Source organism: Bacillus rossius, chromosome 3, assembly GCF_032445375.1.
Source record: "Bacillus rossius redtenbacheri isolate Brsri chromosome 3, Brsri_v3, whole genome shotgun sequence".
Lineage (NCBI taxonomy): Eukaryota > Metazoa > Arthropoda > Insecta > Phasmatodea > Bacillidae > Bacillus > Bacillus rossius.
The window spans coordinates 63,847,316-63,870,915 of record NC_086332.1 but is presented as its reverse complement, the minus strand read 5'-3'; positions in this window follow the sequence as shown (position 1 = coordinate 63,870,915).

The following is a 23,600-nucleotide window of genomic DNA, read 5'->3' as shown; positions in this document are numbered from 1 at the left end:
CTCGAGCGAGTCTCAGCTATCCATGTACCTCGCGAGAAGCGACGGCGAATGCAGAAAAGTGTGTGGTGATGGACGTGGATATGCTCTCTGATGATTTTGATGTTGGTATGGAGTCATTTGAGCCACTGGTTGTGAACGATGGGCCGAGTTTGTCGCAGTTTGGTGTCGCAATTTTCGTTAAATTATTTTATTTATTTCATACACAGCCTTCCCATTGAGCGCGATGGAAATTCATGAAACAAATCCCTGGCGACTGTAGTCCAAAATACAGCCAACCCAGAATTTTTTTCGTTACACCTTTACTTTCTGCAGACAAGACTAAAGTTTAGTATATGTTTAAAAAAAAAAAATAATAAATTGGTCGTACAAGTTGGATTTAAATTTTCGTAGTGTGCTTGCACAAGATAAATTCAAACTTAAGAGAAGTTATTAAAAATATATTAGCTGTTCTCAGTAGGGGAAAGTGGGGGAATTCCGATCATCGGTGTAATTCCCACTACTATCGATCTCTGCTTGAGTGATCGGAATTTCCCCACTTTACCCTACGAGATGTTAGCAAAATGCGAAATATTAAAATGTTTGATTTACTATACCTATGTGGTAACGTATCTCATTTATGGTATTACTACCTATACTAATTATATATGGGTGATCTTATAAACACAGAAACACGTAAACAAGCATTTCAAAATTATATAGTATTATTTTAATTTATAACCTTACATAAGCCTATAAGTTTTAAAATGTGGAAACTAATAAGACTACAAAAAAAGTTTAATATTTTTATTTTAAAATTGAATAATCTACTTTATGTTCCTCACGAGAAATGCAGTGATAAGAAATAGGAAATAGTGGTATTATTACACCACGTAAACTAGTACCAACCAAGATTCTATTTTTTATTTTGCAATATTGAAACCAACCCGGCAAAGTCAGATTGAAGGTGTCAGAGTGAGTATTCTTAACTGTTTTACGTAAGTAATAAAACACGCGGTTTCACTTAGAAAAAATGCTACCACCTGTAAAATAAATTAATTCATGTTCCTCTGAGAGGAGGATGTTGTGTTTATAAATAAATGAATATGATTTAATCAATGATTTTACAATGAGTTGTCTTATAATATATATGTATATATGGTCCGTAATTGGATATCTAATACGTAAAAATAAATATTGATATGAGTTGAAAATTTCTGTGAAAACATTTGGGTAGTGTGAAATACTTAAATGTATAACTATTAAAATAATGTTTCAAATAATTTAGCTAATACTCTCTAAATACATATAAGAGTTTATAAAGTTGGATTCAGCGTATCCAATCAAAAAGTTCCAGGTTACAAACACTGTAGACAAAATAAAAACTGTCATATTTGAGACAAGTTACAGGACACAACTTATATGACTGTTTACTTCTAGGGTAGTGTTTTCGCTGTACTGCTTTGTGTGCTTGTTTTTTCCCTGTAATGCATTAATTGTTGTTTCAAAGGCATCTTTGGTGCAATTGACAAGCTGTAATCATCTTGTTTTGCAAACCTAGGTAGAAAATTCAATATATTATTATCTATAATTAGTGTATACATGATTCAGATATCAACTACATACGTCGAAACTATTCGCTTTTGAATTTTAATAGCCCTACGTATTTATATATAATTTGCTATTATTTCTGCTTCTCCAATATAATTTGTTCGAATTGCTGGGGAAGCAACTCAGTGCTCATAAATTTTCGCAGGTGATATGGGATTCAGACTTCAGATTTTTCTTTAAAAAACAATTTTTTTTATCGCTGTCTCAGGCTTCCTCTTGACTTCCCGTCCGTCAGGAATCGCGAGAGGCGACAGTGAGATTCTTTTGAAACATTCCGCCGGGAACTTGGAGAGGGCATCATTTTAGTCCCGTATCATCGCCGCCTCGCGCGGGGGATGATTAATGACGTCTGCGAGCGAGTGTGTGTGTTGTGTATCCCGCTCAAGCATCAAAAAAAGGGGGGGGGGGATTGTTAAGGGATGGGTGAGGGTGATACGGGTTTGGTTCGTCTGGAAAATTGCCATCGTTAACTCAAGACGCAACTCCCTTCCCCCACTTCTCTCAATCTCCCCACCCCTCAACACTTCTTCCAAACCCGTCCTCTATCCGTCGTCATCTGCGAGCATATGCGTGATCACGTGAAGTGCAACCCTTCTGTGCGCACACAACCTTTCCTCCCCGCCCCCCCCCCCCCCCCCCCCACCCGCTCCCAGCTGTCGGCGCGGGCATTCAGCCTTGCGAAGCGCTTTCAGGCCAGGGATGCGATGCCCTCTCGTGGTTATATCGTTAGTATCCGTCAGTTGTGGTCCAGACATGAATCCAGACAGACGTTAAGAGTGTAGTGATGGTGTGTTTCATTCCAAAACAGACGGAGAAGAAAACGCTTTACAGCCTTCAACTACAAGATAAAAACTTGAGAAACGGCCTTGAACTAGACTTATAAGTAGATCAACATGCAGCCAAGTTCTTATGAAGACATTTTCAGAAAGCAACAGTCAGAGTTACCGGGAACTGGATTAGGAGATCCTCGCTGTGACTGCAGAGACTGCCCGCTCCTTCTCGTAACGTCCATGCGCCGCAGTTCCCCACGGCCTCGGAGAACTGTAGAGAACACTCACGTGAGTTTTCACTACCAGTCCGGGCTGCGTGTGGTCAGACTCTTACCTCTCAGTGTGCTCCTACTCCTCACGGGGCAAGGACGTGACTTGGGCCGTGTGGCTTGACTTGTGTCTCTACTGTCTCGTGTGTGCTTCTACTCCTTGTGTCGTGCCTCTCAGAGTGCTGCTACTCCTCACGGGGTCCGGACGTGACTTGGGTCTTGTGATCCGACTTGCGTCTCTCAGTGTGCTTCTACTCCTCACGGGGCCCGGACATGGCTCGGACCATGTAGAAGGGCAACGCATCGTGTAGCAGGGGTATTGGCAAAAGAGAATAAACGTAACTTAGAAAAACACAAAATATTATTTATTATAGTTCAATATTATGTTATTTTCATTAGTGTCTGTTGTTTCTAAGTTTTGTGGTTTGGCGTTATGTGTTTCTAAGTTTGATTTTTTAATCTTATGTTAGTTCCTGTTTGTGTGGATTTTTTTTAAATTCTAATTTATGATTGTTCTAAGTTATGACTTTCAAAATTTATTTTTGGACGCCGGTCCAGTACAGCTATCGCCGATACAAAGGGAAACTACGTATGGTAACTAGGGGTAAAAAATCTTTTGATAGCGGATATTTAAATAAAACACATATAAAACCCCTTTCAGAAACCCTTTGTAGAGTTATTTATGTCGTTTTAAAGTTACTGAAGTGTTAACAATTTTAACATTAGAGACTCTGTGCCTTAAGAAACATAACCTGTAAGCATGGAGTTTAGTTTGTTGGTTACTGGAATGTGACGAGTTAGTTTTACCGCAGCGTGCCGGGAGTAGGTGTCCCTTCTCGCGCGAGACAACAAATGGTATTTATGGAGCCTTGGTGAATATGACGTCGTTCTATTCAGGTATTTGAATTCCGTAAGGTGTCAATAAAACGTCACAATCACGCTAACATAAACTTGTGAGCATATAAGTAGTCAATTATTTACTATCAAGAAGTAGTTTCATTGAATGATTGCATCACCAAGGCGCCAGATTAACGATCGTTTGGAAAACAAAATTCTGACAATTATTTCAGTAACATCGCCCCCGCAACGCGAAGGAAACTTTACGCGCCGCGCCGGAGAATTTTGTCGCTCTAGCGTCACAGATGTGTCGAACGTGGTCGGTTTGAAAATTAATTTATTCGCGTCGCGTGGATTGCGTCGCGCTCGTGCGGAACACGCTCAAAGCGGAGAGAGGGGAGAGTCGTGCATGAAGTTAGGAGTTGTCTGGCTGCCAGGGGTGCCCACAAGGGGGGGGGGGGGGTAACGACGCATACTGCGTCATTAAAATTTCAGGGGGGGGGGGGGTTAAAAGGCGAGAAAAATGTATATAATATTTACATAATTATAGCTTCTAATGTGAAAATACGTTTCTGGTGCTTTGATAATTGAAAGGGATCTTGTAAATCAAATTGGCAACCCCGCACTTTCCTCAACAAAAGCAGTTTCACATCTGTCGGTTCAGGATGGAAATATTACCTGATATGACCACAATTATTATTAGAAAATCATTTTTAATTAATGCAAAATGTGATAAAACATAATACTAAAAAAGTATAATATTATAAAATAATTGAGTAAATCATTGAGAAAATGGCATTAAAAATTTCGGGGGGAGGGGGGGGCGCATAATTAGGTTGGGGGGGTGAGTCATAGTGTTTGGGGGGGGGGGGCACCTCTGCTGGCTGCGTCGTAGTAATTCACTTTCTACTTAACCATCGCCACATCGTAACACCCAAAACATTGCGCAAAGAGTGTTTGACCATTCCTGATGATGGCTAATAAGTACGAAATAGAATTTACTTAGTTCAACACAGTCGCTGCCATAAAATATACCTAGTCCTTGGGGGGGGGGGGGGGGGGGGGGAGAGATTCCGCGGATGGAAAAAAATATCGATTTTGTTTGTTTAGAAAACTTACGTCCACAACAAGGTTTTTGAACAGATACATCATAATTCTCAACATGCATCACTTCCTGTGTGTTTTGGAGTTTCAGGTGATGTAACAGCTCACTTTGCATCACGCAAAAAAAATCCTACTGTCTTCACCGAGATCTCGCATATCCTCTCATAACTTGAGGGGGGGGGGGGTTAAATTATCTTCACTATTTCCCTCCCTCCCTTCTGTAGTTTCTTATAAAACAGTTTCCTGCAATACAAACACTTCTCTTCAGCCTGTAAGCACGGCGGAGACCATCAGCTGTCCATGTAGTAATGAAGGCATGGTCACCCTCTGAAGGCATGGTCACCCTCTGAAGGCATGGTCACCCTCTGAAGGCATGGTCACCCTCTGAAGGCATGGTCACCCTCTGAAGGCATGTTCCTCGGGGACACGCAGGCGCAGAGGAAGCACTGTCACGTCACCTTGAGGAAAATTGCCCCTCTTTGAGGAAGATTGACCCTCCGGTATTTTTTAAAAAAAAAAAATGGATTTTTTTTTTTCGAAATAGGAACTCTTTCCTCGAAATAAGAAAATGTTTTAGTCATTTTGAAGATTTTTTAGTCGTTTTTAAGGAATTTTATAGAATTTTCCCTGAAAGCCAAGATGGCGGCTCATAATTGACCCACACTTCGCACTCATCCTTAATCCTGTCCCCGACTTCCCTTTTACACACTGCTGTTGAGGCATTTTCGAAATTCCCTGTTTAAAAATAAGTCTGCACACTCGTGTTCCAACTATTGGCTTCAATTGGTTGGTGAGCCAAAGGGTGCCGGGTTGGAATCTCCAGCTAAGTCACGTCTTGCATATTTTACAAACTGGTATTTGAAGGAAAAACAACCTTATTTGTTGGACTTTTTGCGGTTTGCGTTTCTTGCGTTTGTTTATAAACTCAGCTTTATATTCAACACTAGAAGTATCTCGAATCGCAAATTTAGAAATTATATCAGTCACTTTACTTACAGAAAACAGATTGCTGCGTAGCACTGTGCCGTTAGAGAGCTTACGTAGAGTTACATTGAAAATACTTTCGCTTGCACCGACAGCTGTTTAATGCGTCTAAACTAAACACCCTGTGAGGTTTCACTTCTTAAGCGCGTGACGGCTTCGCACCCATTTGATTTCCTTTTTTTATTTAAGAAACGTTAAATAGGAAAAACAAAAGTCTGCAGTTATATTTCAGAATGTCATCACTGGTTTACTAAGAACCAATTGAAATGAAATATGTCAATGAAATTTGTATTTATTGAAGCATAGACATTTCGTTGCATATTTTGTTGTCACGCTTTATCTGTTAGGGCCTACGTGATATTAACTGACCTGCTTCTTATTAGGGGGCGTCCATTAATTACGTGAGGCGTTTAAGGGGGGAATAGGGTCGAGTTGAATCTCATCCAATCTCACGTGGGGAGGGAGAGGGGGAGGGGTTTATTAGCCAATATCACATATTTTTTCCCGCAAGAAACTGTGTAAAATTGCAAGAAAACTGGGTTAAATTAAGTAAAACATATTTTCCCACTAAAATATGGCTAAATCCTACACAATAATCATTAACGCGGTTATGCGAACGCCAAAAGGTCACTCTTGAAATCACCCACGAGTCCCCCAGGAATGTATTAGAATGAATATTATTTTACGAATTTGGTATAAAATATTTAATTATTTTATTGTTCGATTTTCTCACTTTGATTCTAGACTACGTTCTGTTTTAAATACTAGTCTCAACTAGTCTTAAATTAAATAATTAAGTAAATTATGTTTTTTTAATAAATCCAACGCAATCAAAACCACATTAACGTATTTACACTAAAAATACGCATTTTGAAAAATATCACATTTGATTTGGGAGGGGGGAGGGGTATGGGGTTGAGCCAAATCTCACGACATCTCACCAAGGGAGGAGGGTGGTCGAAAAATTGCCAAAATCGTCTCACGTAATTAATGGACGCCCCCTACGCTTAATGCTTCTTGGTCACGCACCAGAAAGTCATTCTCTGTATTTTTACGACCTTATCTCTATAATTAGCCTACGTTTTCGAAATATTTTTTTTCTTTGCCGAAAGTTTTGTAACCAGGGAAAGATTAAAAATCCAAGATGGAAGGAATCTTAGCGAATGATTTTATTTTTGTTTTTCCTCACCTAATTATACTCATTTTATTGGGTAGGGAGAAGTCAGGGTAAGTGCGTCTTAGGCCGAGACATATAAGCCTAATCATGCGCGGTTTCAACCATGTTGGGAAGGTGGCATGCATCTTATGCTTATTGGGAATTGTCAGCTATGACAAAGATTGGAGACATGAAATACTACTTAAGTTGGTAGTTAGGTAAATTCTGCACAGATACAGGAAAAACTCTTGGGCACAGAAATGCGAATTGGAATAAGATAATCATAAATAATCAAAACAAAAAACAGGTCCAGGAGAATCTTTGTGATGGACAGAAAAGTTTCTGTGCATCGTGCATATGTATGGTGCTTGGACATTTTTATTGTCCGCATTGAGGTGAATATAGGAATGGAAAGACGTCACCTTGGTTTGAAGATATTCTAGACAGAATGAATTAATTCTCTGTCGTTTCATTTTGCAAATTTGGCTTCGGTAAAGCATAGCATTTATAATTTAATGGAAATATTGAGGTTAATAGTGACTAGCTGCTACAAATAGTTTATACCGTGAAGTGACTGGCGTTTAGTATTTAATTTAAATTGACTTCAACTATAATAATACTGTCAACAGACATTATGTTATGTCATTTATGAATATCTTAATATGATGTATGTTTTAACGAAGGCAAAATTCCAACATTAAACGACAAAAACAATTTGAACCAATATAGTTTAATTCGGTTCCTATTCTCTCCCCCCTTCAGGGCCTTCTTCGCCAGAGACTTTTTCGTGTTAGTGAGGCGGGGTGATAAGTGCGACTCTCGCTGGTGCTTCTAGAGCGGTATCGCATCTAAGCACAATTCTGTGGACTGGCGAGTAGTCTTCTCGTCTTTCATAGAGAAACTATGATATTTCATTTATATCCATAACATCATGTGGCGGAGAAATGAAGATGAAGTTGTAATGCAAGGTCCTTCAGTGTTTTCAAGTATCTGTACCGGACGTTTCACGCGTAAAAATTATCCTGAAAAACATTTGCTTTGGCCATTTTTCTCTCTCTTATAAACATACAGTTTAAAAATGAATAGTTGCGTAAACGCTCTACTCATCTGTCCTTAGCGTTTTCTTGAACGCTTTTCGTAAACAAACACAATTCGCATATCTTGAGCGTTCGTTAGATCGCCTGGGTTCTCCTGAAGCTCTGCACACCTCGCATGTGCGTAGTGACGTGCGCTAGCAGTACGGACTACATAGGGATCGTCCATTAATCACGTGAGGCTCGAAAGGGGGGGGGGAGGGGGTCGGGAAAAATCACGAAATATCACAAGGGGGGAGGGTGGGTGTAGAGAGATATCACGTGTATTTTTTTTTTCGCCCGATTTCTAGTGTATTTTTTTTTTTCGCCCGATTTCTACTAAACCGAAAAGCGATGCGTGACCTTGACTCGCCGTAGCCAGGCAACAATATCCCCGCCCGCCGCAACATGAACCACCCGGCTCAGCTTGCCAGTCGCCAGTAAGACTGTGATTTTGGCGCCGAATACATGCGTAAATCACATATAAGCCTTTCCTTTATTATTTTTATGCCAGTGAGAATAAACCTGCAACCTAAATGTGTGTCTGGACATTTTTATCACTGTGCTTAATTTTCTAGAATTAAATTAGATTATACCTATATTTAAGAGATATTTTCCGAAATTTTTAAAAATATTTTGCACCAAACATTACACGTGATTATTGGGGGGGGGGGGGGGGGGTTTGTCTTAAACCTCACCACAAATCACTAGGGGGGAGGGGGGGTTAAAAATTTGCTAAAAAAACATCACGTGATTAATGGACGACCCCATACTCCGGTAGTCGGGCTCGTAGACCACGAAATAATTTAAAAAATAAAAATTAAAAAAATTACCAAAGTTGAATTTGTGCACAGTGGCAGAGTCGACTATGCTTAATATCATACCAAAGGTTTACCACTGTAGACCTTGTGCGTTCACACCGAAAACGTGCCGTTAAGTCTTAGATGACAGCGACTTACAGCAGACCATTAAAATGCTCCTCATTTACGTAGTTTTTTAACGTAGACTCTCAATATATCCACCAAAATACTCTTGAAACGCTATTACACACAATTATATGTCAACAAATGTTCCGAATGTTAGTAGTGAAGGTAAATTATAAATCGATTAAGTTATAAAATAAGTTTTTTTTTATCTCAGCCCAGGACATAAAGACTCGATTCACAGAAAACGAAAGTGTCCGACGTAAAAATCAGTTGGATTATTTTTTTTTTTTGCAATCATAATCTACTGAATCGCTAGAGCATTCCAAGCGTAGCAGTGTTGTGTCGTACTGGGACAGTGCCACAGCCGCGCTTGGGTGACTTTCGCTCCGAAGACGAGAATTGTTAATCTCTGCAAAATTTGCCCCAAAATTAAATTTAGTACAGTGGTAAAATCAACGTTTTCTAGAAACATATGAAAAATTTATCTCCGCGAGCCTTTTGCGTCACACCGAAAACATGCAGTTAATTCCTTAAATAAAAGCTTCTTACGGCGTTCCACAATAATGCATTCCGCAAACGAATTTACTATCATAGATCTGTAAACCAACCAAAATAATTTAGAAAAAAAATTCTACGTGAAATTTTTTTTAAAAAACTTTCAATTTGTTTGGCTAAATATGCAATATATTCAATAAAAATTAGGACAACATATTTTATAAAAAAAAATTCACAAAGAATGAAAATACCGATTATACATAAACATGAAAGGCCTGACGTAAAAATGACTCAAACAAAAGTTGTTGCACATTTTGTAAGTTTTAAGATGGTATTTTTTTTAAGCTGATACAATCCATATGATCGCTGAAGCGTTCCAAGCGTCGTAGTGGCCTGCTGCGGTGCTGAAGTCGTCCGGGCTGGGGCTATTTTCACTCCCAGGAAACAAAGATTTGTAATGTGTGGAAAAATATCCAAATCTTAACTTTTATGCAGTATCAGAATCAAAGTTTCGTGGTAAAATATATCAAAGTTTACCGCCGCGGACCTTGTAAATTACACCTAAAACGTGCAGTTATGTTCTGAATGTTCATTTATTTCAATGTTCCAAAGAAATTCATTCCACAAACGCAATTTATGTATGGCCCTTTCAGTATTTCAACCAAAATAATATAGAAACACCACTATTCACGATAATATTGAGAAAAAAGTAAAGTTTTGATATATTATCATTATAAACAACGCAAATAAATAAAATGATAAAATAAGAATTTTTCAAATTTACGGAAAATAAAAATACAAATTACATAAAAATGAATGGCCTAACGTGAACATAACTTAAGCAAAGAATGTTTCAATTTCTTAAGCTTTAAAATGGTTTATTTGTTAAGAGTCTACAACAATCGATTGGTTCGCTAGAGCGGTCGGAGTGACGCAGTGTGTACTGTACTGACGGCCATGCTACGGTCGTTAAGATAAGGCGTTTAATCCCGGGAAACATAGAACTGACAAAATAGGTCTGAAATTAGTAGTAAATTACTTCAATTAAGTATTGTAAGTAGATGGAAAAGCGAGCTTAATTTTTATCACATTACACTATAATAACAATACTGTCTTATGATTAGAATTACACACATTCATTGGCCGTATGGGTAAGTTACAAATCGACTGCCTACGGTGATAGTATGAGTCAGTAACTTTCAGTTAACATATTTTTGTTTATTAGGATGTGTATTAATTTAAGTAATTAGTTTTTTAAATCACGTTTTTTTAATAATAAATATAGTTAAATTTTTCGCGATAATTTACATGTTAAGATAATTATCATGTTACACCATGCTTCATTCGAAATGGGATGTCATGTTCGATCCCTTTAACCTAATTAGATATTCCGTTCTCCCATTTCAAACAGATACCAGCCAAATTAAAAATAATTACTTAAATCATGCTTTATGAGAAGTAAAGCCTACCTTAGTGTATACCTATATACATTAAATACCTAATTATTAAAATTGGATTTTAGGTTGTTCCTTTTGCCAAGTTCTAAAAAAAATGCTTTGCAATTTTATGGCGCTATATCTAAAATCATTCACAAGAGAAAAGTGATTATTACAAAATCTTTTTTACATTAATTTAAAAAAAATATGCTAAATAGAATAAAGTTAACACATTCGCAGCATTCCCTAAACAAAATAAATACACTATCTTCTGAACTTGGCCATGAAGGTCGCGTGTAAGGCACGTAGGCCCAGCTTGCTGTGACCAGAGTAGTGCCACAGGACGGTACACACTCCGGCGCCTAGGCTACTCTAGCGATCCAACTAATTGTGCTAGACTCTTTACAATAGCACCACCTCGGAGCCTAATGAATAAGAAGAAAAAAAACTTTTATGCAGATTATTTTCACTTTGGGCTCTTCATTTGCAAGTAAATCAAAAATTTATTTCCAGGACTGATTAAAAAAAACACGATCAATAAATTTAACCGATTTTGATTTCATATTCAATTTTCAACTTAATGTTTCTGTATTATTTTTATAGTCTTACCGAGAGTCTACGGTAGAAATTGTGTTTGTGGGAAACAATTTTTTATGAATGGCTGTACTAGACGCTGTCATAAAGGACTCGGTGAGACGGGCAAGGTGTAAGGCGGAATAGGTTTGGTATGTTACTAAGCATAGTCGAATCTAATACTGTGCAGCTGCGGACAAAATTTTTGACAGGTTTTTGCGCCTCTTTTTGGTGTTTGTTTCCTGGGCGATGAAGATCACGGTCCGTGAGAAGCGCAGGGGCGGCAGCTGCGCTGGAGTCGGGCACACGGGCAGGGGGCGCCACGCCCAGCTGCGGCGCGAGTCGGCGGTGTCTCGCGACAGGGGCCGACCCTCGCGTGTCCCCGGGCAGATCCCCTGCGGCTAGCCCGGCGCACGCGCCCCTTCCGGGCCCTCCCCCAACCCCCTCCTCGTCGACACCCCGGCGGCGGGGTGCTGTCTTCAATTAGAAACACACTACTTAGAAACACACAACTTAGAAATTCATAACTTAGAATTTTCTAAGTTATGACTTTCTACGTTATGAAGTTACTAAGTTGTGTGGTTCTACGTTGCGTGTTTCTAATTTACGTGTTTCTACGTTATGACAGTTCTAAGTTGTGTGTTTCTAAGTTGTGATAGTTCTAAGTTGTGACTTTCTACGTTATGACGTTTATAAGTTGTGTGTTTCTGCGTTGCGTGTTTCTAAGTTACGTGTTTCTAAGTTATGACAGTTCTAAGTTGTGATAGTTCTAGGTTGTGACTTTCTACGTTATGACGTTTCTAAGTTGTGTGGTTCTGCGTTGCGTGTTTCTAAGTTACGTGTTTCTAAGTTATGACAGTTCTAAGTTGTGTGTTTCTAAGTTGTGATAGTTCTAAGTTGTGACTTTCTACGTTATGACGTTTCTAAGTTGTGTGGTTCTGCGTTGCGTGTTTCTAAGTTACGTGTTTCTAAGTTATGATAGTTCTAAGTTGTGTGTTTCTAAGTTGTGATAGTTCTAAGTTGTGACTTTCTACGTTATAACGTTTCTATGTTGTGTGTTTCTGCGTTGCGTGATTCTAAGTTGTGTGTTTCTAAGTTACGTGGATTTTTCCAAGTTTTCTACGTTATGACACTTCTAAGTTGTGACTTTCTAAGTTATGCGGTGTTCCCCCCAGCGTCCACGTCGGCCCAGGAAGTAACACGTGCTGAAGGTTTGCATTGTGTGGTGGTCCACCAGGCTGCTGCCATATCTTACAAAATCACACCACTTGGACACACACAACAATCTACCAGCAGAAGTACACGGCGTTGTCCCGTCTAAACACGTCATAATATAATGAAACTCACTATCGAGTTTCAAGTCTGCAGTACACACACTTGAAAAAAAACCGGGAAATTTTGATTTTAAAGTCCCATTGATTGCACAATCTCGTTGCATCAAGGCTACGTATCAGCAAACCTGGGATGCCAATCTACAGCTTCATATTGCGGGAAGGCGGGTAACCCCTAGGCAAGACGTGACGGGCGCACCAAACGATAGCGCGTTACAAATTAAAGTCCACGCCATATATTGACAAAGTTCTAAACTAAACTGTTAATAGCACCTTAAGTGCGCTCGCAGTCGCGAGCTTAATTAAATGGATGAGTTTCGCCAAGTATAAGTATAGGAAGTTGTCAGACCTTACTGTATGACCGTGAGGCGATAGTAGAGAAATTACACAAATTCGTTGTTTGTTTGTCTATGGCCTATCTCCTACGATTTTACTGAATTTTCCCCTTTTTTACTCCCTTAGGGATGTAATTTCATAATTATATGTAGCATATGTCACTCTACAGCCGATAAACTATCTATATGCAAAAAATTATGTCGATCCGTTGCTCCGTTGCTGCGTGAAAGAAGGACAAACAGACAAACACACTTCCGCATTTATAATATTAGTAGGGATGCCAAAAAATAAGTTACGTCGTTCTAACTTGTGATTTATCTAAGTTGTGTGTTTATAACTTATGACAATTACAAACAAAGCTTACGCAGAACTTCGTTTCGTGTTTAGGGAGGGGGGGGGGGGGGGAGTATATAACCACATTGCCTGCAGTTTGCTTTTTAATTCTTTCCATTCTTGGTGGGGATGATAGATTTAGTAGAAATTCGTTTGTGGGGCGTGTTCCTAATTTTTGTGTTTCAAAGTTGCGGGAATAGTAAGTCCTAATTTTCTAAGCTATGATAGTTCTAGCTTGTGTGATTCTAGATTATTTTAATTTATGTATATTTTTTTTCGGGAGTGATGATTGGCCGAGTAGACCATACCTAGCACCATGCCAATGTTTTGCCACCGCGTCACATAACTTGTCTCAGAGTTGACAGTATTATAAACTATTTACAATGGTCCAATGGTGTTGTTTTGTAAACATTGTTTGTAAACAACTTCGTGTGGTTGTCATTGCTCGTAAACAATCATCAATTGAAAGTTGGGAAATGCGTACCACTGAAACTACGCTTCGTAAGTGGCAAATTAGAGACTACAGTTACATGAACCATACCATCAAGGCAACGACAAGGCGCAACAAGGCAATCTAAAAGACCTAACCAATTTCAAACACAGGCTGGAAAAAAAAACATGTTTGCAACATCTGCCTACCATAATCACTTCGCGGCTTAACTTGAATCGCTGTGTGAATGTGTGAGTGACTGGTTTTAATGTAATACTTATTATTATTATTATTGTTATCTTGTTTTTGGTAATACCGAAGTTTTAAGTGTTAATTACTTTCCAGCATGCTTAAATTTAGTTACCTGCTGTAAATAAGCTTTTTGGTTAAATTTTGTATTGGTTACCTCTTATCTTTGAACATTTATTTAAATATTAATTCTGCTTTCTATCTTATTACTTATTTTATCATTTATTATGTTTATGTAGAGCTTATATTTGTAAAATTTTAATGTGTGATGTAATAAAAGAAAATTACGTTAAGTGTAAGAAAAGACTCCTTAACTTCGTCACCAATAGAGACGAAAATAAATAAATAATAAAAACTGAGGAGTAGACAAACACAAGCAGATCTCAAGAATTCCGTAACATCACTGCTGCGTCATTTCTAACTCTCCCCTGCCGTCTCATCATCCCGCCGTTACAACTAGCATACATATAGCATGCTACGCTACCTACCTATCCCTATCCCCCTTTTTTTTTGCCGTGTTCCCATTCGACCGCTAGCACATGCGTAGGAGTGACGTCACCGCTGACGCACTATCCGGCTCTACCGGTTCCCCTCATACGATCGGAAGATTATTTGTAACGTTGGAAAATTGTAGCGCCCTCAGAAAAGAAGTTTCACTTCAAAATGAACGTGCGGCCTGCTCCAGCCGCCACTCACGTCAGATCTCGGGCCGACGCGACGTGCGGTAGCCCGCGGGAGACGGAGGCGCAGTGTGTCGCGCTGCCAAAGATCCCCCGAGGAGATCAGTTCACAGAGGAGGACGTGGAGCGGGGATGGAGAAGGGGGGGGGGGCACAGACGATGGGAAAAGAGTAGTCTGGTGTACTCGCGCGAAGCATCCGGCCCTACTTGGGAGGCCCGCGCACGTACGTACGAGTCCCGAGTCCGGGGCCTCCGAAGAAGGCAATTCGCACGCGTGACGAGCCGGGATTGGTTGGACAGCGGCGTCGCTTCTGGCTCGCCATTGGCCGGCGCGCGCGTGTGTGTGGGGGCGACTGCGAGCTGGGCTCGGGTTTCAACACGCCTTGTGCTTAAATTTAAGTGTGTTCCGGTAAACAATTGAACCATGTCGGCGGCGTTCATGACCCCTGACTTTCTGACGAAGTTTATAGACTAGTTTCGTATGTTTCCTGTTTTGCGACAGGACCACATAGCATTTCGCATCACAGTTTCCTGTTTTGATACAAACGGAGTTACTTTCTCGAGCAAACACTTTGTATTTTGGTCAGACATTCTAAAATAGTATATGCAGTCGTCAGGATGATCAGCTCTGATCATAACTGTTACAGTTTGGTAGATTTTGTTATCAAACGTGGTCGACACAAGACCAATACGTAACATAGGAAATTTTTACTTAGAATCCTAGCGAAAATCCACTTAACTAAGAACTTTCATAAGTTGAAACGATTAAGAACTTAAGAGACACACAAACTATAACCATTAACTCTTAAATAAATTATATAAGTAATGATTTTTCAAGTTTTAAAGGTTTTAAATTGTGTGGTTTGTTTCTAGATTGCGTGTTTATAATTTGTGTGTTTCGAAGTTGCGATAATTCTAAGTCCTGGTTTTCTTTTATTGGCCCTGACCTTTCTATATCCGAGTTATCATCGCGAGCACACCACTTTCGTCAGGTTCTATCGCTGCAGCTCCAACTTGCATCGACAAACTACTTTCGAGTGCTGAAATCTAAGGGCAAATTTCGGAGTATGTCCGTATCGTGAGTGGGGTGTGGTATAAAAGATATCCGAGTCTGGCGGCTCGCGAGTTAGACTCGTACGTGGATGGGCCGCTTCACTTAGGCATGCTGGGAAGGCGACGTGTCGTCGCCGGACCGGCCGGAACCCAAGTTTGGTTAAGCCCCCTTCCACTACCCCCTGCCACTCTCCCCCCCCCCCCCCCAACCCAACCCAATACCACTACCGCCAGCTCGCCCATGACCGAAATTCGCAAGGAGCGCTGGAAAGATTTCATCGCCGCCCGCTGATTATAAAGTCCAAGCACGAGCGCTCTTTTAACTTTTGTTTTCTTTCTTTCGTTAGTATTCGCAGTCTCCGTCGAAGTCAACTGGACTTTTCTTTCTTCTAGCGGCTTGGACCGCAGGCACCAAAAAGTGTACACGCAAAAAAAAAAAAATGTTTACGAATATCCGGCCTCTACTTTTCGTTCTCTGTTCTCCAAGAGCAGGAGTTACTAACATGACTCCCCAAGACCAAAATTAAAGGGTTAACTTTTAATTTGAACTAATTAAAATAGTCGGCATTAGCTTTACTGCGGATAATGCTAAAGATATCATAATAAGATTAAAACCTTAAAGAGGATGAGTCTACCATCCATGCCCTTTAAAATTTGTCTGTTTTCCTTCACAATCAGATTATTCTTAGATGACTTTTCTCTGCAGATGGCTCACATAAAGTAGAGCCAAAATTTGAAATGTATTTTTAAGTACCAAGAAATTGATGACGAATACCTACTTATGGTACGTAGACTGAGTAATCCGTGGATGTATATCGTACCTTTATTTGTAAAATGAAGCTAATTTGTAAACCACCCTTCAATTAGCCTACTAGAATAAATCGTAAGATTGTAAGCATACTTATTGCTGGTAAAACAATAATTATTCAAAATCATCATTAAAGATTGTGAATATGTGGTGTTTTTCCACGGACGGTAAATTACTTATATCATCTAAAGCTAATAATTTTTCTTTTCGGTAAATAGTATAAAAAAAGACCCAAGTTGGTACATTATTGAAATTTTGATCATAACTTCGTCTTGGTAGTAGGAATCAAGCTCCGCAAAGTCTGCCCAAATTGGAGGGGGGGTGGGATCTTCCTCCCACCCTGGGGTTTGCAAGGGATGGGGAGAGATGTGCAAAATAATTTGCATAAAGTGTCGTAGGTCGAGTGAGTTTTGTTTTTCCTAAATCGAATGAAACCATTCCCATGACGATAGAGACAACATTTTAAATTTTGGGCGAACTTTGCTGATCTCAATTCCTACTACCAAGACGAGTTTTGACCAATGTTTCATGAATGTACCAATTCTGTTCTTTATTTTATCTATGTTGTCTTGTACTTTAATGAACACTGTTGTTTGTTAAAACACCATCCCAGCATCTTTCGTGGAATGTTTTCGCGAGATAATGTAAAACTGATGTCAGGTGGAATTAGAGCCCGAGTATTTTTGAATGCTTTACTGTTGAGCCAACATGCAACTTACTTATAGGTCAAAACGTGAAACTGGATAGTAGTAAATATTAATACAGAGCTTGAGTTTTGAAAAGTTTCAAGTCAGAAAAAAATTATATTACATAAATATTTTTTAAAATATTCCGTCTTTGTTTGGAGTTCAAGTGTCAATACCATTTTAGGAGTGTTATCAATGATTGCATGTTGTGATAAGTATATAGTCTCGCGAAAATTTTAGAAATTTGACACTGACTCGTGTAATAAATGGTCCGCTAGGCGGAAGACGCTTGCACTTGAGGAAGGCGCTAACGTTGTGAGACAATATGATTGTTCCGTTTAGGACATCGAAGTCACTACAACCAAGCGGATATGCGACGCCAGCAGCTTAAAGTTTAATGACACTTTTGTTTTTCACTCACTTCTACGCTGTAGTTGCGATAACTTCTGAATGGTATGCCTCAGAAAAAATGCCACATGCCTTTTTTATAGCTATTTTATATCAATCGCTATTAAATAGTGTATTCAATTTTTACAATTTTTCAGATGGTAAATATGTTTTGAACAATTAAAGGAACCAATTTAACTCCTCACAAGGACAATTTTGATGACGTCACTAATATTTTTTTTGGGGGGGGGGGGGGGAAAGCCGCTTTTACCTTTGATCACGTGTATCCCAGATGGTCTTTGTACACTACTATGCTTATAAGCCTTGTAGAAAATCTCATTCTGGTAGCACTGGTAACATGAATTGAAATATTTTTGTGGTGTTTATTTCTAATTCCACTGACCATAATGCATGTGAGTGTGAGTGTGGTCTTGTCGGGAAAGAAGAGAATTTACTGCACAGACATAATTTGATAATGTTAACGTATTAACTATACATAATGACAAAAAGACAACACTTTTTTTTGTGAATAACTCTGGTTGACGTTCGTTACGTATTGAGTGCACTTCGTAGAGTAGTGCTGTGCCCCTGCAGCGATGAAGGAAAGAGAAGAAGAGAGAGAAAGAATATTTACAGAACTAGAAAAGGGGAGGTTGTGGGAAAAGTAACAAAGGAACCGTCTTAAGCCCTCTCAGCGAGGGTGGAAGAGCGTGGGTAATCTGTAGTCGATGACGTGTTCTGGTTCGCGCGCGCAGTGGGAACCCCCCCCCCCCCTCCATTACCAGTAAATCCATCCCCCACGGAGCCTACACAGGGAGAGCCGCAAAGTAAACAAACCAGAAGGTGGGTAGCGCGCGGTCTGACGTCACGTTCTCTGATCTCGCCTACCGCAAGTTCAACTTCAAACACTTATATTAATTTTTTCATATATTTGTCACCGTATTCATGGTGAAGTTATGGCTTTCAGCTCTGACTAGCACTAAACAATTTGGCCTTCCACACAAACATAATAAATAAACTTTCGACCAAACTAAACTATATTTATCTAACCTTACAGCTTTAAAAATAAAATTAAAAAAAAAAATAATTTCTGACTAATTCCTTCCAAGGAATTCTCTGTGCTGTTTATGCATTTAAGTTTGGCCATCGGCATATTTTTGGCTTGTGTACTGTGTGTTTGCATATTCATAATTTTTGCCCGTTATTGAAGTTTCTCAGTGACAATCAGTGAAGCCAGCAGTTTCCTATATCTGAAAAAAAAATTGAAATCAGGGGAATACTTTGTGGACTTTATCGTGACTTGGCGGGTTTTCTCGCGGTATTCCCATTTCCCTTCACGTTCATCCCATCAATGCTTAATTCTCATCCCATTGCCTCTCACCGTATGTTATACCCCCAATCTGTTTATAGGCTGAAACCTAATTCATTCATATTACTAACGCCCCACGCATTTGGCCAACAAATATATATTTCAGTGACGTATAGGATAGACCTCATGATCCTCTATGGACTCGGTCAAACTGCATCTCCTCATTAGCTACTGACTCGTGACGCCTATTAACTGGGATGCTCGTGATTCGATACTTATGTTGTAGAAGGTTATAATTGGCCCAAAGTACTTCAGATAAACTGTGGCCCAATCAATGAAGCAGCAAAACGTTAAATATATTTGGATTCTAGCCTATCGCGAAATGATTCCTATAAGTAGACACCTCGAAAACTCGATGTTTTACTTAGACACAAGCTAGAATGTATAGCGTTATACGCTTTACACTTATTTTAATTGGTTCATGGGTAGTTTGACCTTTGGCATTGCCCGAAGGACAGAAAACCAAAATGAAAGTAACTAAATAATTGTAGAGAGTTATACAATTTGGCTAGAAACTTTCTTGGTTCTGGACTAAGATTGTTTTGCCACAACAAATTTCATCTAGAGAACAGAAACGAAAAGAATATTCTTCAGTGATTGATTATTGATACAGGAAATCAGTGTAAAACCAGAAAATAAACAACATAAGTGTCAAGAAAATTGGTTGACAACATGTATAAGATATCCAACATTTAAATAAAAAAAAATACAATTGCTAAGGACAACGGTAATTTTTGTTTCAAATACTGTAGACAATGGTTATTTTTGCCAAAAATATGTGGACAGTGGTTATTTTTGCCGAAAATATGTAGACAATGCTATGATCATTCCTGAACACACCACGTTTCAGATCCATTTATTGTGCAGACTATGCTTGTGTTTGCGTTAACAGTTGGTTCTATGCATGCCCACTAGGGATCACCACAGAATGACCTAAAAAAAAACAATATATTTAATTTTTGGGTATATGGTTATTTTTGCCAATTGTGACAGCAGCCAATGAAAAAAATGTTAGAAATCACAGCAAATTTATGGACTTTTCCAATAATTTCGCCTGAAACAAACAGGGTTCTTCGTGATTTCAGATAACGCAGTATTTTGACTTCCGAGTTCAATTTTTTTTTTCACCCGGTATAAACCAGGTAAATACTCACGCGGAAGAATTTTTTTTTTGTGTTTTTTCTTTGGGCGTAACGAGCTTGTCGATGTTTTGTTGCATACCAAGATTATTCTAGTGTATTAATATTCGAAAGAAAGTGGACCTTGCGCCCGTAAATATACGAATATAACGAATAATTTACTCAGCTTGAAAATTTGTAAAAAAAAGTGTTCTTCGTAAATTCAAGGTGAAATTTTTTAGCAGCGTGCGTGGCCGCCACGAACGTTAGAAGTGAAACTCCACAGAAAACATGCTCATTGCCATCATGTCTACGGAATAGCTGCTGGAAGACGGCCTCGGTGAATTTTTCGCTGTGTTTCCAGCGCGGCTGTGACATGTGTCTGTGACGAGCGGCGGTCCTGTACACAAGTTTCACATCGAAAACATACTAACACTGCTGGAAATGTCCACGCGTATTTGCACAGTTATAATTGAATTTTTAAAGAAGAAAACTCCTTGTAGTTTCCAGCGTAACGAGAAATTCTACTCTATAGCGTAGCTCCACAAGCGCGTTCCCGAGAGTGAGGAATTGGGCGCTCAGTATTCAACCTTCCCCCCAACAACCATTGAGGCTCCACTCCTGAGCGTTGCTAATTTACGCTACGGCCTAACGAGTCTTCGCCTAGACTTACCCTACCGGCTGTAAAATAAGATTCACCTCGAAAACATTGACTGGTTTGTGTACAAGTGTGTGTGGGGTCTAGCCCGATACCAGACAATAATGTGGATTTGGAATGTCTTTTCCAATAAGAAACACAGAAGGAATGGCCGTAGAAATGGCTAGGAGCACGTGTTTTTTCGCGAAATAATCTGATCGCTCATTAGAATGCAATAGGGTATGCCTGCGCCAGAGATTGTTCCCTTGTGGTTGGCGGCCGTCGCGTCGGCAAGAGAAATCATTGCCCTATTCGGCCGGGCCTTCAGGACGTGCTTGCTTCTGCACTGGATGGCTATGATTGATGAGCTGACAGAAGTTATGGTCCTGAAAGAAACCCAGCCAATCACAAACAACGCTACAAAGTTTTAACTCATAGTTGCTCTGGAAATATCTTCACTTAAAAGAACGTGCAGTGCTGCCAACTTTCAGGAATATTTATTTAAAAAAAACACACGTAAAGCAAACGCTATAAAGTTTACGCCAAATATTTAAACTCTTTAAAATAGTTAACACTCACTCATGTGTACAGTAAACGAGCTAGTCTATCAATCTATATAAATAAAGATGTAAATGTTCGTTTGTTAAAAAAATTAAATCTTCGAAAGTTCTTCGATTTTTTTTAAATTTTGACACAATGTTGCATTTGAATACGGGCGTGTTTTTATTTACCTATGTTACACCTGAGATAGGTAAAAATAAATAAATCTATAGATAGGTAAAATATACATAAATGAATGTTTGTATGATCGTCTTCTGTTTTGTAAAGATAAATATATAGATAGGAATATGTAGACATAAAGAGATATATACATAGAGAGAGGTAGAGTGAAAGGTATCTATATATCTAGAGGGATATAGCTAGAGATTTATATAAATATAGGGATAGATATAGAGTTTTACAGATAGGGAGATATATTGAGATATAGATACTAACATAGATACATAGAGAGATAGTGATATGGAGATATATAAATAGAGATATACATAGATATATACTTTGTTTATGTTTACTACTTAAAAAAAAAAATTACAAAAAAAATTTTGAAGGATGCATACTAATTCACGGAGGGGATTGGCTAGTAATCAAATAAATTAAAAATTACACAGGTTTGCAAACTACTTATTATTTCAAAAGCTAAGATAAGATATGTAAAGCACTCAACAAAAGGTTTTCCTTGATACTGCATGAGCTACATGAGCGCAACAGAGGATGCCGCCCGACCTCGGCGAGGGGAGTCGCTGGGGGGGAAGGGTGGAGGGTGGAGGGGGGATGATCCTGCAGCCGAGGAGGGGAGAGCGCGACCCCCTGACCAGCCCCGCGGCTCGGCTGTTGTCCCGCCCGCCCAGAGTAAACACTCCCCCGTCGCTCCGCTCGCTCCTGCCACGCTCCCTGCAACACTCCGTCAGTCCTCGCCGCAGGGGAGGGAGGAACCTCTCTTCGTCTGCTCCTCTTCGCCGAACACTTCGCCGACCACAGGCAGCTCGCTGTCAGGTTAACAAACATTACACGCACCTATAGCTAAACACAGGGAAAAATTCGCGGATTCATCTCGTGATATGCTAAAAATTCAAATAATCATAACTTTGAGCTGCTTTTCGATGGCTTAGAATGAAAACCTTGTATCTCATACCGAACATACGAGGTTTTCTCTCTACAATGTGGAGTGCTACTGATATACGTGATTTCTTTTTTTCCCGATAGAAAGCAATAGGATGCACATTTTATTTCTTTCAGCCAAACATTTTGTGAGATACGAGGTTTTCCAGCCAAAAACATAAAAAACGTATTTTCGTCCAAAAATTGAGATACGAGGTTTTCATTCTAAGCCATCGTTTTGCTATTGGTTCACTGCTGATCTGGAGGACTCAGGGCCAATTAGAGACCCTCAATCAAATAAGTATCAAATTGTAAGTCACCTAGTTGAAACGCCTCACAAGTCTGCAAATAAGAAAAATTCGATTCGGGAACTTTGACTTACAGGAAGATTTTTGATGAGCATGTCCTATAGATACTCAGCAAATAATGAGCATGTTACTTAACGGATTAAGCAGAAAAAAAGCCAAACCCATTTCCCCTGCCTTTTTCTAGAACCCAACATAAAGTATCCGCGAAATTTAATTAATTACTTTACGACAGTCAATTTTACAAATGTTTGTACACTTTAATGACCTTCGTCATTGGATAAAAGGTTACTTAAAACAACCTGGATGACTATAAAACAATGAAAAACACCAGCAAAAATTAATATCGAATCATGTGCGACCCGGAGAGAAGATGAATTGTGGCATATATCTAAAGAGATTTTGATATATCGCTGGGAAATTTGAATGCTTGACAGGGTTCGTTACGCCTTGCTCATACCAAAAATTATTTTCTTATTGGCTCTAATCAGCAAAGGAGGTTAGTCCATATTTAAAACAGCCAAGGAGGAAACCACCACGGCAATACAGAAAAACGTTAGTGCTTCTCTCTAAAAATTACTACGCAACGTGAAAACTATTTATTCCTATCAGCGTTAAAAGAAGTTACAATGAATTGCAGACTATATTAGCAAAAACTAATTTTATGATAAGTCTAACCTGACACATAATCGGCAGATGCGTTTTGTTTTCAAACGCTCCATACTCCACACTGTAACTATTTTATTTATTTTTTGTTAATGGAACTGAATATGCATGTAAAGTTATATACATTAGAAAATATGTACATTTACATGAAAACAACTGTATCACTTCAAAATAGTGTTCGCAGTAATATTGGGTTTGGATTCTTTCTCGGGCATAAATTATTTATGTTGTCACAGTACCTCCAATACTTAAATTTGTCAGTAATTCGTTCCCTGAATATCTTTCCCCGATTTCAGCGCACATTAATAAACGTAACCCAAATAAAGACAATTTATTTAATATT